General features: G+C 50.7%; 1 protein-coding gene across 1 annotated transcript in view; it reads right to left on the bottom strand.

The window, feature by feature from the left end:
- ANO1 (anoctamin 1) overlaps window positions 1-15,142 on the bottom strand; it is a 186,300-nt gene that overhangs the window by 136,268 nt on the left and 34,890 nt on the right. The gene's annotated exons all lie outside the window — the stretch shown is intronic.

The raw sequence follows: 15,142 nt of genomic DNA, 5'->3' as shown, positions 1-15,142 counted from the left end.
TCAGGCCTGATTTACAGTTTTTGCTGACGGCTGTGTGTAAACACTCCCACTGCTGTCGAGTTCAAGGTTCCACGTGATGTCTCTGAATGCAGAGGTGGGAAGAGACACAGAGAGTTGGCTCTTGTGAGCAGGTGAGAGTGAGTGTGAACAGGTGTGGTGGATGTGAGCAGGTGTCAGAGTGTGAACAGGTGTGAGCGGTGTGTGCAAGTGTGAGCAGGTGTGAGCGATAGTGAGTGGGTGTGAACAGTTGTGAGTGGGTGTGAACAACTGTGAGTGGGTGTGAACAGGGGTAAGCCAGCCCCAGCACACCAAGGTTTCAAGGGCCTGTGGGAAGAACACAGGACGTCTCCTGCTGTCCCCTCTGGAGTCCTGCTTCTCTAATGCAATGGTTTCCCTGCTTCATTTTTCTTTAGAACGCACGTCCTCACCTTACATTTTCTGCATGCACTGTGTATTGGGGTGGGGATGGGGTCTTGCTTGTCTCCATCACTACCCCAAACTGCGTGAGAACAGGTGTGCTCTTTTGATCACGGTGAAACCTCCACCGCACAGCCTTGTGCAGATCTGGCTCTTCTCAATGCTTTTTGAATGAATGAATAACATCATGACTGGGGCACCTCCTCCAAGAAGTCCTCTCCAGCCCCCCAGCAAGGACAGGTCTCCCTACCACACACCGGTACAGTGCATTTGACGTCATAGCACTTAATACAGAGGCATCTGACAAGTCCTTGGGTTCCAGATGTGCATGACCTGCCGTGAGAGCAGCCTCTTCACGGCGGATCCCGCACGGGTCTTATTAACAGCCGTGTCCCCAGCACTGGCTCCGAGCCCAGCACTTAGCAGACCCTTCATAAATATTCCTGAACAGATGACCAAGGGGATAATTGACATGAGGCATAAACACAACAGGGGTGGGCTTCAGGGGAGCTCCAGGTGGTCCTCAGTCTCCTGATCACTCTGGGGCTCCATCAGAAAAGCAGGTTCTGCCAGCGATGGAAGAGCCGTGACTCAAAGTTTCCACCTCCAACCCGTACGGTCACACAGGATCCAGGCGACAGGGCAGCCACCCCCAAACATTGCGGGGCACCGGTCAGGGTGGAGTCTGGAGACAGAAATGCTCCCGCCCAGAAGGAACCGTGTCTCCTCCCCTTACTCCCTGCGTGCCAGACGAGTCCGCAGCCGGGAAGCCCCACACACCTTTGTCCCAGGAGGAGGGCGACCAGCAAGTGAGCAGCGCCAAAGGCCACTGGCTCATTCCTGAAACACGGATGGGCAAGGGTGGGCACAGTCCAGAGCAGAAAGTACCAGGGAGCATGGGGAGCCTGCGGCCTAGCCCAGCGCCGCCCTCGGGAGGCTGCCGGGGGCACCAGTCAGGCGTCCTGTGGATTTCAATCTGGGGGTGCATTCTGCACAGGCCCCCAGGCCTTCGGCTTTAATTCTCTGCTGTTGCCATCTTAAAATTTTCATCATTTTTGAAGAAAACCTGGCATTTTCACTCTGGAATGGGCCCCACTATTATGAAGCTGGTCCTGGTCATAAGAACTGGGATTTCATAAAGCTGGTGAAGGACGGGGCCTTGTAAGCATGGGCGTGGGGCGGGGGTGGGGGGGGGGAGGGCACAGAGATAGCAAACAGCTTTTACACACAAACAGCTTCATTCAAATGGAAAACAGGCCAAGGGTTTAAAAAGAAGTGCTTTTGAATCCTGTAGAATTAGCTTTTATGCTCCAGTTGGGGGTGCTGTGCTGTCTCCTGGGGTCAGGTGAGGGGGGTACTTTCAAGGAAACACATCCAGATTATGGCTTTATACAGCAGCCAACCCTGTATCAGGACCCACATCAGGACCCAAGACACACCTGGGCCCGTGTGTTAATTCATTTATCAGACACCAGGCATCTTTCTAAGGGGGCTTCCCAGGTGGTGCTAGTGGTAAAGAACCTACCTGCCAATGATGGAGATGTAAAAGATGCAGGTTCGATCTCTGGGTCAGGAAGATCCCCTAGAGGAGGCCATGGCAACCCACCCCAGTATTCTTGCCTGGAGAATAGCATGCACAGAGGAGCCTGGCGGGCTATAGTCCATGGGGTCACAAGAGTCCGACATGACTAAAGCAGCTTAGTACGCACATGCGTACATCTGTCTAGGGAAACAGGCAGTGAATCAAATAGACAAAAATCCCTGCCCACAGTGGCGGGTGTTCTAGTGGGGAAGAAAGAGCAGGAAATAAAGTCGGATGTACAGCGTGAAAGGCAGTGATGGAGCAGGCAGCGGGCCCAGGGGGCAGAGGCTGCTGTTCGGAAATGTCCTGAGTGCTAACAGAACACCATGGAGACTGCACATCACGGGCCCTGTCTGCTGCTGCTTTGCCTGCAACGTCCAGGTCACTGCAGGCCTGGCCTGGGCCTCGATCCCCTTCAATCTGTCTGCCGACCTGATAGCTGGGCAGAAAACCATGTAGGAAGGTGAAGGAGGCTGCCGCTGGAAGACACCCCCGGCTCTCCCACGAGCTCCTGGGCACAGAAGGAGTGGAGCTGGGCCCTCACACTGCCCCAGTTTCGCTCTCTCGTGCCATTTTCTGTCCTCAGCATCCCCGCCCTGCCTCCATCCTTCCACTGAAATCAGATGACTGAAGTGCAGCGGAGGGGTGCAGGCTTGTACCATCTCCTCTTTGACTTCAAATCCAGAGTCAAAGGCACAGACGAGCGGGCACAGTTTCCCATCGCTCTTTCTGCTCCCCAGAGTCCTGTCCTCAACTTCATCTTATTTTTGCTAAAATGCAAACTGGGAAGGCAGTGAAACTCAGTCATCCATCATCTTTGTCATTATCACATGAGCAGATGCTCTGAGGGGACATCTGGTCACCCTCTTGTTGTTCAGTTGCTAAGTCCTGTCCATGTCTTTGTGACCCCATGGACGGCAGCCTGCCAGGGTTCCCCGTCCTCCACCATCTCCTGGAGCTTGCTTTAGCTTTATTGCTAGTAGTGCTTTCTAAGGCCCACTTGACTTCACACTCCGGGATGTCTGGCTCTAGGTGATGACTGCACCGCCCTGGTTACCCCGAAAAATCATTAAGGTTTTTTTTTGTACAGTTCCTCTGTACAGTTCCTCTATCCTTGTCACCTCTTCTGAATCTCTTCTGCTTCTGTTAGGTCCTTACCATTTCTGTCCTTTATCGTGCTCATCCTTGCAAGAAATGTTCCCTCGATGTCTCCCATTTTTCTTGACAAGATCTCTAGTCTTTCCCATTATATTGTTCTCCTCTATTTCTTTGCATTGTTCATTGAAGAAGGCCTTCTTATCTCCTGTCACCCTCCTGTCTCCCCACAAAAAGGGGGCAGGGTGGAAGGGAATGTGTTCTTGTGAGAGAGTCAGTTCCTGGGTAGATTGATAAGAAGTTCAGGGTCTCCAAGAAGGAGAAAGGGGTCTGGGGCTCAAGGAGAAAAGGACAAATTTTTTTCTACATTGCTTTGTCTTAGTCAATATAACAATGTATCTTGCTCAGGGATATGTTTCTCTTTAACAAGAACCTTCTGACTAATCTTGTTACCTTAAGATAACATCTTGTTATATTGTGGGAGTGAGTCTGGTAAGACCTTAATATTGTTAGTTCTAATCTTGTTAATTTAAGATGTATGTTGTGGGAGTGGGTTTGCTAAAAGTATATAAAGCCTTGCTTTTCAAAAGGCCTTGTAAAAGTAGGAAGTCAAGAGAAGCCTGGAGTAACAGGTAAATTGGGCCTTAGAGAACAAAATGAAGCAAGTCAAAGGTTAACAGAGTTTTGCCAAGAGAACAAACTGGTCATAGCAAACACCCATTTCCAACAACAGAAGAGATGTCTTTACACATGGACATCACCAGATGGTCAATACCAAAATCAGATTGATTATATTCTTTGCAGCCAAAGATGGAGAAGCTCTATACAGTCAGCAAAAACAAGACTGGGAGCCAACTGTGGCTCAGATCATGAACTCCTTATTGCCAAATTCAGACTGAAATTGAAGAAAGTAGGGAAAACCACTAACCCATTCAGGTATGACCTAAATCAAATCCCTTATGATTATACAGTGGAAGTGACAAATAGATTCAAGGGATTTGATGTGATAGACAGAGTGCCTGAAGAACTATTGATGGAGGTTCGTGACATTGTATAGGAGGCAGGGATCAAGACCGTCCCCAAGAAAAAGAAATGCAAAAAGGCAAAATGGTTATAAGAGGAGGCCTTACAAATAGCTGAGAAAAGAAGAGACGCTAAAGGCAAAGGAGAAAAGGAAAGGTATACCCATTTGAATGAAGAGTTCCAAAGAAGAGCAAGGAGAGATATGAAAGCCTTCCTGAGTGATCAGTGCAAAGAAAGAGAGGAAAATAATAGAATGGGAAAGACTAGAGATCTCCTAAAGAAACTTAGAGATACCAAGGGAACATTTCATGCACAGATGGGCACAATTAAGGACAGAAATGGTATGGACCTAACAGAAGCAGAAGAGATTCAGAAGAGGTAGCAAAAATATACAGAAGAACTACACAAAACAGATCTTCATGACCCAGATAATCATGATGGTGTTATCACTCACGCAGAGCCAGATATCCTGGAATGTGAAGTCAAGTGGGTCTTAGGAAGCATCACTATGAACAAAGCTAGTGGAGGTGATGGAATTCCAGTTGAGCTCTTTCAAATCCTAAAAGATGATGCTGTGAAAGTGCTGCACTCAACACACCAGCAAATTTGAAAAGTTCAGCAGTGGTCATAGGACTGGAAAAGGTCAGTTTTCATTCCAATCCCAAAGAAAGGCAATGCTAAAGAATGCTCAAATTCTTTTCTTTCAATGCACACAATTGCACTCATCTCACACGCTAGTAAAGTAGTGCTCAAAATTCTCCAAGCCAGGATTCAACAGTACGTGAACTATGAACTTCCAGATGTTCAAGCTGGATTTAGAAAAGGCAGAGGAATCAGAGATCAAATCACCAACATCCACTGAGTCATCGAAAAAGCAAGAGAGTTCCAGAAAAACATCTACTTCTGCTTTATTGACAACACCAAAGCCTTTGACTGTGTGGATCACAACAAACTATGGCAAATTCTTAAAGAGATGGGAATACCGGACCACCTGACCTGCCTCCTGAGAAATCTATATGCAAGTCAAGAATCAACAGTTAGAACTGGACATGGAACAAGAGACAGGCTCCAAATCGGGAAAGGAGAACGTCAAGGCTGAATATTGTCACCCTGCTTATTTAACTTATATGCAGAGAACACCATGTGAAATGCCAGGATGGATGAAGCACAAGCTGGAATCAAGATTGTTGGGAGAAATATCAATAACCTCAGGTATGCCAATGACACCACCCTTATGGCAGAAAGCGAAGAAGAACCAAAGACCCTCTTGATGAAAGTGAAAGAGGAGAGTGAAAAAGTTGGCTTAAAACTCAACATTCAGAAAACTAAAATCATGGCATCCGGTCCCATCACTTCATGGCAAATAGATGGGAAAATAATGGAAATAGTGACAGACTTTATTTCTGGGGACTCCCAAATCACTGCAGTTGGTGATTGCAGCCATGAAATTAAAAGACACTTGCTCCTTGGAAGAAAAGCTATGACCAACCTAGACAGCATATTAAAAACCAACAAAAGTTCATCTAGTCAAAGCTATGGTTTTTCCAGCAGTCATGCATGGATGCGAGAGTTGGACTATAAAGAAAGTTGAGCGCCAAAGAATAGATGCTTTTGAAATGTGGTGTTGGAGAAGACTCTTGAGAGTCCCTTGGACTGCAAGGAGATCAAACCAGTTAGTCCTAAAGGAAATCAACCCTGAATATTCACTGGAAGGTCTGATGCTGAAGCTAAAGCTCCAATACTTTGGTTACCTGTTGCAAAGAACTGACTCCTTGGAAAAGCCCCTGATGAAGGCAGGAGGAGAAGGGGATGACAGAGGATGAGATGGCTGGATGGCATCACCGACTCGATGGACATGAGTTTGAGTAAACTCCGGGAGTTGGTGATGGACAGGGAGGCCTGGTGTGCTGCAGTCCATGGGGTCACAAAGAGTTGGACACGACTGAGCGACTGAACTAAATGAACTGAAGACTAGCGAGGGGGGCACGCTCTGTCCCCCTTCTTATGTCTGTCAGAAACTTTCCTGTCCCTTTTAAGGCTTTAACAAAAGTCTGCTACACGAAAGCTCTTGAGTGATCAAAACTGGTCCCTGGTCCCAAAGCTAAATCTTTGGAGACCATGAATCTGACATCATTCACTGTAAGCTATCACTTGGAAAGTGTATGCAGCTTTGTGGCCATGGGCGTGTCTCCTGACCTCTGTGGGGTCATGTGGCTCCTCCCTTGTCCTGTCCTTCCCCTTTCCCTGGTCCTCAAAGGACTACAGGGCAAGCGGACCCCAGGGCCATGAGCCGGGGCTGCCCTGCAGTGGAATCGCCTTCTCGATGATGAACAGGACCACAGTTTGAGTGACAGGAGCTTGTTGGGTGGCCGAGTCAGCTGTGTGGGAAGCTGTGTTCGGGTGTCACCAGGAACCAGTGAACTCAGCAAAAGGGGCAAAGGAAAGCAAGGTCCCATCCACCTTTGGAAGTGCCGAGACCATGGTCTTCTCAACCTCCAGCTAGGGTTCCGCTCCTTCCCCAGAGTGACAGCAGCAAGCGATGGGGCTCAACACCTCCCGGGCCACATCCTGGTCTGGACCCAGCGCCCCACTGGTGTACACGTGAGTCCCCCAGATCATCCAAAAGAGCCCTGCATAGAGCACGCCTGCAATCCATCAATGTCTAGGAATTGGTCCTAAATAGGATGGGGAATAACTCCCTCAAAGTTAACTCACGGGCATGTCTCCTGCTTTCCCCCTTGGCTTGGGGATTTTAAGCCTTACAGCAAACAATTACAGCGACAACGGCCACAAACCCCTAACCACAGCTCCAAGAGTGAAATGATGATGAGACAGAGATGGAGCGGAGCCCCGAAGCTTTATAAATTAAAGGGACAGCAGGCCTTTCATTAAATTAGGAAGGTCTGCCGAGCCCTGGGTGCAAGGCTTACAAACTGTCAACAGTCCACGTGTCTGGACCCCCTCGATCACCGCCCCGTCTCCTCTGGGTTCCAGGCTTTCTGCCCCAGTCCCCACAATGCAGCCAGTGCCAGTGGGAGCGCCACTTGGAGCGCGATTTACAAAGTGTCAAGGTGTAACCTCCTAGAGCCCCACCCATGCGTACCTCTGGCCCGGCGGTTCTACTCCCTACAGAGACGCTCTCACGTGTCACCGGAAGCCCTGCACAGAACACTCAGAGCAACTCCGCTCCCCGTAGCCCCTCTCAGAGCAGCCCGCCTGCCTGCAGTAGACTGTCAGGAACATGTGTGGGATGAGTGAGCTACATGACGCATGGGACACAAGGATGGTGCTCACAGCACACGCTGAGCCAGAGAAGCTGGAAGCTAGAGTAGTCGCGGCCCAGCTCCACTGGTACGTGACTCAAAACCGGCAAAATGCTCCGTGGCGTTGGAAGACACGGGAACTACTGGCGGTGTGGTGGGGGGCTGGAAGGGGTAAGAAGTGCCTCTAGGGGTCACATTCTTCTTCTCTCCTGAATGTGAGTTGCCTGGGTGTGTTTCCTTCATGATAGTCCACTGAGTTGTACTGCTGTGGGTGGAATTGCATTGTTCCCAGATTTATTAGTGGAAGCCCTAACCCCTAGCCAGAATGCATTTGGAGATAGAAACCTTATTAAGGGGGGAATTCAGAGTAAATGAGGTCATTAAGCTCAAGGGTGGTGCTCTAGTCCTGTAGGGACAACAGACACAGAAGAAAGGCCATGTAAGGACACAGCAGAAAGGTGGCCATCTGCAAGCCAGGGAGGGAACGCGCACCAGAACCCAACCCTGCTGGACTTTGACCTCGGACTTCCAGACTCCAGAAATGTGAGAAATAGATTTCTACTCTTCAAGGTTCCTGGTCTATGGTATTTTGTCATGGCATCCTGAGCTAATTAGCGTGTTTAGGATTCGTGCACTTTTCTCCACTTATGGTGTATTCGATTAAAACTTGACTTGAAAAAGCAAACCCAGTCCCAGCCCTCCTCTATTTGAAGTTCTTCCTTGGTTTCTCTTCTGCTCTTAAGATCAAGTCCAAATTCATAATTTGGCCTTGAAGACAGCATGATCGAGGCCCTCTTGGTCTCGTCAGCCTTAGACCATGCTATCTCAGATCCTCTGACTTTGTTTCAGTTGCTTGAACATGCTAAGCGCTTACCTGCCTCAGGCCCTTTGCACTTTTTGGTCCTATCACCTGAGACACTTTTCTCCACCTTTTCCTGGCATGCTCCTACCCATCCTTCAGGTTCCAGCTTAAACATGTTTTTCTTGGGAAAGGCTTTCTTGATGCCAAGCTGGGTGAGATTGATCTGGTATAAACTCTCAGAGCACCAGGCTCTTCTTTCATTACACACCTTCCAGTTGGAAATGTATGAATATTGCTGCCTTTTGTCTGTCTTCCCCACTAGACTGTGAACTCCTTGAGGGCAGGGACTGGTCTTATCCTCTGCTGGGACCACAGCACCCCTGTGAATGAAAGGGTGGCCGGATGGAGGGATGGATAGATGGTGGATGGATCCATGAATGGATGCATGGTTGGATGGTTGGTTGGATGGATGGATGGTTGGATAGATGGATGGTTGGAAGGGTGGGTGGATAGTTGCATAGACAGATGAATGGATGGATGGTTGGATGGGTGGGTGACTGGAAGGACAGATGGATAAATCTATGAACAAATGGATGGATGGCTAGATATCAATCCCGATAAAAGTATCTCCAACAGGCAGCAATTCTATTTACAACAGAATCCATCTGTTGAAACTTGGAGGTGCACGGATGAGTCAGGACTCTGGTGCTCTGCAGATATTTACAAAGTGATCTAAGAATACATCTCTCAGCATTTCATCGATATGGGGCAAATGGTGAACCTCTTTAAATATTTATGTTTTTAAAGCGCTAAAGCTTAGAAACACCTAAAAAATACTCCAGCTATGAGGAAAGGAGAAAGAATTTTTTTTTTAGTGGATAAAGGACATTTCCCCAACACCTGAGTGGGGGAAGTGAGTGGGCTCTGGCTCTTGCACCCTGGGTGTGTGGGCAGCTGGCATGGGCCAAGGCACTAGCCACGGTGGGTGTCAGAAATCCATGGGTGTGCCTCTGTGAGCTACAGGGTCAGACAGACAGCGGCGGGGACGGCTAATGAGGCAGTGGGTGTTGCAACGTGTGCTTAACTCTCCAAGGTCACCTCTCCCACCACCCCCAGCCCAACTCTGTGTCTTTCAGGTCCTCCATCCTCCTCTCCTCCCTCCAGGCCTTTGCATATACTGTTCCCTCCACCTGGAACACCCTTCCTGCAGCTTTCCATCTGACTAATGCCTACTCATCCTGGAAGTTGTCGCTTCCTCCAGGAGGCCTTCCTGGGATTCCCCCAACACATTCCATCAGACTTCCCTCCCACTGCTCACCCCACACATCCCTGTGCCCGTATATTCGCAGAGCACCCACTCCGTGCAGACAGATGTTGAGGTACTGAGAGTGGGTATGAGCAGGACAACCCCTGCCTCAGGGGGCTGACAAACCAGTGCAATAAATAGTGAGATCCGTGAAGAATGCAGAGTGTGTGTGCGCTCAGTCGCTCAGCCATATCCGACTCTTTGCAACCTTGTGGATGCAAAGGCTCCTCTGTCCATGGGATTCTCCAGGCCAGAATACTGGAGTGGGTTGCCATGCCCTCCTCCAGGGGATCTTCTCAACCCAGGGGTCGAACCTCTGTCTCTTGTGTCTCCTGCGCTGGCAGACAGGTTCTTTACCACTAGTGCCAGCTGGGAAGCTGTGGGGTGTAGTGAACAGCTATCAGACAGGCCGTGGACCCAGGAGGAGGGGAGGAGCCTCTCCTGGGTGGGTGGTGGGGGAGATGGCTGAGCTCATGCATCTTGACTCGGACAGGAGGGACAGCAAGGACCAGGGCCTGAGACGGGAGGGGTCTGTGTTGGAGGGATGGCCAAGCAGCCTGCTGTTTCTTGAGTGTCTGTCTGTCTGTCTGTGTCGTGACGGTGCAACTTCCTCGAGGTGCTCAGAGCAGGTTCTGGGGGGAGCCCGGGGTTTGACCAAGCACCAGCTGAGCCCACGTGGGTGTACTGGCCACCCGCCCCCACCTGCGGAAGGAAGCCAGAGGACCTTTACCCCAGCTTGTCTAATTCCTCTTCCCCTCCCATGACCGTGCAGTGTAGACGGTCCCCTGTGAAGATGGAGGAAGACGTCCCCAGCCTGGTCACATGTTACCAGCAGCTCCTGCAGAAGGACCAGGCAAAGCCTGCAGAGACTCCAACCTACAAGCACCGAGAAGCAATCCGGGCAAGGGGGCAGGAACTGGGAACAGCAGGGTCCCTGGCTGTGTGGCTGAGATGAAAGTTCCCTGTGTGGGCTGAATTTTGTTATTGTTCAGTTGCTCAGTCTTGTCTGACTCTTTGCAACGCCAGGGACTGCAGCACGCCAGGCCTCCCTGTCCATCACCAACTCCCAGAGCTTGCTCAAACTCATGTCCGTCGAGTCGGTGATGCCATCCAACCATCTCATCCTCTGTCGTCCCCTTCTCCTCCCGCCTTCAATCTTTCCCAGCATCAGGATCTTGTCTAATGAGTCAATTCTTCGCATCAGGTGGCCCAAGTATTGGAGGTTCAGCTTTAGCATCAGCCTTTCCAATGAATATTCAGGACTGATCTCCTTTAGGATGGACTGGTTGGATCTCCTTGCAGTCCCAGGGACTCTCAGGACTCTCCTCCAGCCGCAGTTTGAAAGCGTCCATTCTGTCACCTCAGAATTCCCGCCCAGGGCACTCCCTGGTGGTCTGGTGGCTGAGACCCTGCATGTCCACTGCAGGAAACAGGGGCACAGGTTTGATCCCTGGTCTGGGAACTAACACTAGACATGCTGTGGTGTGCAGCCAAAAAAAAGAAAAGGAAAACTCCTGCCTTGCAGGAGTCCTGACCCCCAGCAACTCAGAGTGTGGCTGTATCTGGAGCTGGGCCTTTAAAGAGGTGATTGAGTCAAGATGAGATCCCTAGGGTCGAGCCCTAACCCCACAGGACTGGGGTCCTTGTAAGAAGAGGAGGCCAGGACCCAGACACACTCAGAGGGATGATGGTGTGAGGACACGGGGAGGAGACGGCCGTCTGCACGCCCAGGAGAGGGGCCTCAGGAGGACCAGTCCCGCCCACACCCGGGTCTGGGAGTCCAGCCTCCAGCCTGGAGACAGAGAATCAGGCTGTCTAAGCTGCCTGGGCTGTGGGACTTCATTATGGTGGCCCTGGCTGACTAATGCATTTTCCTTTAAGGCGAAAAACAGGCACGACCTGTAACCTTTCCTAACTCTTGTGACGTCTGAGGAAACTCTTAAGGCTCAAATCTGTGGATATAGCCTGCAGGGGTGGTTTCTGGATCTCCTTCTGGAAGGCTGCAGGGGGCTTTCCACTGTTCCGGGGAAAGTAATAACAAAAGCAGGATTTATGGAGTTTGAGTATCTGCACTCATTTTGCAACCAACCCCCTGGAGGGGCGCCCTCTGACCCCACCTCTCACGTGGGGGCCCTGGAGCACCAGGAGGGGTGCCCACTTGTCCCCCTGCAGGAAGTGGCCCCGCTCCCTCCCTGGGGGTGGCCTATGGCCCTTCTGGAGCCTCACTGGGATGGGTGGAAATTCCTAGTGACAGTTCTGGTGGAGCCATGACTCCCTCCTGGGAAAGAACTGCATCCAGGGATGATCAGAAACCCTTGGATGAAGTCCCCACCGGAACAAGGCCCTGCCCATCACTGGTCCTGGCCTGTCAGGACTCACACTGGCTGCTCCACAGGACTTTCGCCCTTCAGTCCCCAACTGGCATGAATTCTGGCCGGGTGTTAAGAGAAGGAAATAACGAAATCTGCCAGAGCTACGTCATCTTTCCAGACATCTGGGGTGCATGTGGGAAACACCCGTGGCGTCTGGACCCAAGGGGGCTGTCTGGGCGCCAGGGGCCCATAGCTAATCTCCTGTGGAACGTGACTTCGTCTCGCTGGAGACTCTGTGGCTGGATCAGGCTTCCCTCAATTCCTTAACATCCCCTCACGGAGATGTGCAGGACACAGGATGCTGAGGGCTGCATCCACGTGGGCTTCCTGGAGGTGGTGTCTCAGCTCCCAGGATGGGCGGGGAGGTCAAGAGGGTTTCCACTCTGGGTAGTGACCCCTTGACAGCACTTAGGATGGCGCTTGGCACAAGTTTCCATGGCCATCACCAGCCACCAACTCTAAACGTCAGTTGCTTCATTCAAAGTTGAAGGAAGGGACTTCCCTAGTGGTCCAGTGGCTAAGACTCCACGCTTCCAATGCAGGGGGCCAGGGTTCAATCCCTGGTCAGGGAACTAGATCCCACATGCCACAACTAAGCATTTGCATGCTGTAAATAAAGATCCAGCATGCTGCAACGAAGATCAGAGATCCCACGTGCAGCAACTCAACTAAGACCCGGCACAGCCAGACACGTTAAAAATCAACACAGTTTGCGGAAAAGTGGAAGCAGCTTAAAGCGCATACCCCCAAAGACGAAGGCAAGGCGTACAAACAGGGTGGTAACGGCAGAAAGACAGACACACAGACAAATGGGAAAGAACAGAGAATCCAGAGATAACCCTTATGTAGACGGTTAAACTGTCTTCAACAAGAGCATTTGGCTGAACCACCGAATGCAATGGAGCAAAGGACAATCATTTCAACAAATGGGTCGGGGAAAACCGGATCTCCTGAAGCTAAAGAATGAACCCGGAACCTTACTTTTCATTACGTGCAAAAATTAACTCAAAATGGATCAAAGAGCTGAACAGGAGACTTGAAACTGTAAAATTCCTAGAAGAAAACATACGGGAAATCTTGACGACGTGGGATTTGGCAATGATTTCTTGCATATGACACCAAAATCAGAGGCCACAAAAGCAAAAATAAACAAGGGGGATTACAGCAAACTTAAAACTTCTGTGTAGCCAAAGAAACCACCAATAAGGTGAAAGGCAATTTACACATGGGGAGAAAATATTTGCAAACCATGCCTCTGATGAGGAGTTCATATCCGGATGACAGAACTCCTCAACTCAACATCCCAAACCAAAAAATCTGATTAAGATTGGCAAAAGACTTGAATACACATTTCTTCAAATAAGATATACAGATGGGCAATGAGGGTATGAAACGATGCTCAACATCACTAATCGTCAAGGAAATGCCAATCAAAAGCCCAACGAGGTATCACTTCACACCCATTACGGTGGCTACTATAAAAAAAAGGGATAATAACACAGGTCGTTGAGGATGCAGAGAAATTGGAACTCTTGTGCACTACTGATGGGAGTACAAAACAGTGCTGCTATGAAAGACAGTATGGAGGTTCCCACAAAATTAAAAATAGAACTATCCTATGATCCAGCAATCTCACTCGTGGGTACCTCCCCAAAAGAAGTGAGAGCAGGATCTCAAAGAGATGTTTGCACCCCCATGTCGTGGCAGCATTATTCACAACAGCTAAGGGGAAGAAGCAACCCTAGTGTCCACCAACAGATGAGTGGATGAAGATGATACGGTCCATCCACACAGTGGAGGGTGAAAGTGAGAGTGTCAGTTGCTGTCACGTCCGACTCTTTGTGACCCCATGGCCTGTAGCCTGCCAGGCTCCTCTGTCCGTGGACTTCTCCAGGCAATAATACCAGAGTGGGGTAGCCATTCCCTTCTCCAGGGGATCTTTCTGACCCAGGGACCAAACCCAGGTCTCCTGCGCTGCAGAAGATTCTTTACCATCTGAGCCGCCAGGGCAGCCTGTGGAAGGTAATTCAACCTTGAAAGGGAGGACAGGGCTTCCCTGGGGGCTCAGTGGTAAAGAACCTGCCTGCCAGTGCAGGAGATGCAGGTTCCGTCCCTGATCTGGGAAGATCCCACACGCCGCAGAGCAACTAAGTCTGTGTGCCGCAACTACTGAGCCTGAGCGCTAGGGTCCTCAAACCACAACAGGAGAAGCTCCGCAAAGAGAAGCCTGCGCACGGCAACAAAGAGCATCCCCGCTCACCGCAACGAGAGAGAAGCCCATGCCGCACTGAAGACCCAGCGTTCAGTAAAATAAACCAGCCACAAAAACACGAGTATTGCACGATGCCACTTCTACTCAAAGCACTCAAAGTAGACAAATGCTTAGGGGCAAAGGATAGTGTGGTGGGTGCCAGGGGCAGAGGGGAGGGGAGAGGAACTGACCGATGAGTTCAGAGTTTCAGTTCGGCAGGATGAAAAGTTTGAGAGATTTGCTGCAGCGTGTATCCAGTTAACACTGCCGCAGTGTGCACGGAAAGATGGGCAGGAGGGGAGATTTGATGTATCTTTTTTAACAATAATATTATCAGAGCTAAAGGCTCTTCAGAGGATCAGAGTGTGTGGGAAAGGACAGGTGCACCTGGGTCAGGGCAGAGAGGAGACCTGAGGAGACAGGTCGGCACGGGAGACGCATGCTGGGCTCACTTCCGAGGTCAGTGTGGACACTGGCGGTGCCCCACGCCATGCTGTCCTTGGACTTGGCGAGCTCCCTTCAGGGAGCTGGGGTCACATAGGGGTTGCGTTAACACAGGGAAGACACAGGCAGGCAGGCGGAAGCCGCAAGGGATGGAGGAGGGAGAGAGCAAAGTTGCAACCGGGACGCAGGCTCTGGTAGGAGAGAGTCTGGGTACCACATTGGATGCAGACGCCCAGAGCATCGGCATGTGCTAGGCTCGGAGCACAGGTGGGGCGCACCTGCAGGTAGAGAGGAGGTGGCTCGAGGGATGAGCAGGCGTGATGAGGGACCAGGGCTTGTCTCCATAGCAGTAAGAACTGAAATGCTGGGTGTAAATCGTCTCCAGAGGCTTCTCTTCCCAAGACCATGTAAGAACGTCGTCTCTGGTTTCTTAACTGGTGGCAGCGTGAGGCAAGAGCTCCTGTAAATGCCTCCTGTCACATGTGGTGAGAGTCTGCACGGGGTCTCCCATGGCCATGGTGCTAAGTGGAGCTCAGGGGCTCAGTATGGGGAGGGTGATCCCTTCTGGGCCTGGCCTCAGATCACTG

The sequence above is a fragment of the Odocoileus virginianus genome, chromosome 28 (assembly GCF_023699985.2).
Source record: "Odocoileus virginianus isolate 20LAN1187 ecotype Illinois chromosome 28, Ovbor_1.2, whole genome shotgun sequence".
Classification (NCBI taxonomy): Eukaryota; Metazoa; Chordata; class Mammalia; order Artiodactyla; family Cervidae; genus Odocoileus; species Odocoileus virginianus.
This window is presented reverse-complemented; position numbering and strand designations above follow the sequence as displayed.